Source organism: Mandrillus leucophaeus, unplaced genomic scaffold (genome assembly GCF_000951045.1).
Source record: "Mandrillus leucophaeus isolate KB7577 unplaced genomic scaffold, Mleu.le_1.0 Scaffold927, whole genome shotgun sequence".
Classification (NCBI taxonomy): Eukaryota; Metazoa; Chordata; class Mammalia; order Primates; family Cercopithecidae; genus Mandrillus; species Mandrillus leucophaeus.
Window position 1 is genome coordinate 410,222 of NW_012110108.1, and position 1,607 is coordinate 411,828.

Here is a 1,607-nt window from a genome sequence, read left to right on the forward strand (position 1 = left end):
ATTGCTGTATGTGAAACCTCACTTTGCTAACTTTAGCTTAAACACTGTGATCACTGTTATTTTTCTGTAGAGATAATTATTACTTTTTTCTATACAAAACTGATAAAATTCAGAGGATGGTAATGAGAAACCATACCAGAGTAACAGTGTTCATCCTAGCAGGTTTGACTGATAACCCAGAATTGAAAGTTGTGTTGTTTATCTTCCTGCTTCTCACCTATGTGCTAAGCATCACTGGCAATCTGATTATCATCACACACACCCTGGTGGATATTCACTTTAAGACTCCCATGTACTTTTTCCTTTGGAATTTTTCCTGCCTAGAAATTTCCTATACCACTACGTGCATCCCTAAATTGCTAGTTACTATGGCAACTGGGGACAAAAGCATTTCCTGTAACAGTTGCGTCACTCAAGTGTTTTTTGCCTTCCTACTTGGAGCATCAGAATTTACTTGCTGGCAGCCATGTCCTATGACCGCTATGTGGCCATCTGTAAGCCCCTGCATTACACCACCATCATGAGCAGCAAAATCTGCATGCAGCTTGTGCTTGGGTGTTGGCTTGCTGGTTTCTCGTCATCTTTCCACCACTCGTCTTAGGCCTAAGTCTTGACTTCTGTGACTGCCTCCAACATCATTAATCATTTCTACTGTGACACTACTCCACTCCTGCAGATTTCCTGCACTGACACACAGCTCCTGGACAGGATGGGATTCATTTCAGCGTTGGTGACACTCTTAGTCACACTGGTAATGGTAATGGTATCATGATATCCCTTTCTTATGGCAGTTGCATCTTCATGTATGTTAAGCCATCGGTCAAACAAAAGATATCTTTTTCAAAGGGAATTTTGGTGCTCAACACCTCTGTCGTTCCACTTTTGAACCCTTTCATCTATACCTTAAGAAACCAACAAGTGAAAAACGCCTTCATGAATGTGACATGAATGTGATATACAGGATTGTCTCTTTCTCAAGGAAATGAACATTCAATTGTATTATATAAAGGAAATGAAGAAAGGAGCCTCAAATAATGTCACAGAATACAGTAGTAGCTTCCATGACACAGTTCTCCCTCTTTTTCTTTCTATTGCTTTGATATTTATCTTTATGTCTTTTTGAACTTTTTCATAAAATTTTTTGTTTTAGAGAAGCTAATTTTCTCTCATTTTTTTGTGATAGTTTTTATTTCTAACTTACTTTATTTTTATTTAGACATCTAAAAGAAATTGAGCTAAAGTTTTCAATATATCTCATTTGACTTTTAAGCATTCCAGTTAATCAAGACTACAAAATATTATTTTATTTAAATTTCATTTGATGTATCATATAATGCAAAGGTTATCATATTTTATTTTATCTGTGATTAATTACAACCAAATTAAAGCTAATATTTGTTTATATTTTTGTCGTGCTACCAACTTATTGGTATGTAGTCTAAGGAAATTAAAAGACAGTTATAACGTATTTGATCATAAGTGAGAATAATGTAAAAATGTATATTAATGTATATAATTTTACTTTAAAACATATTCTACAGCATCTAGTTACTTTGTTTCTATGAGAAGCTATATTTGCAAACAGTTTAAGTTATGGTTGAGAGAAA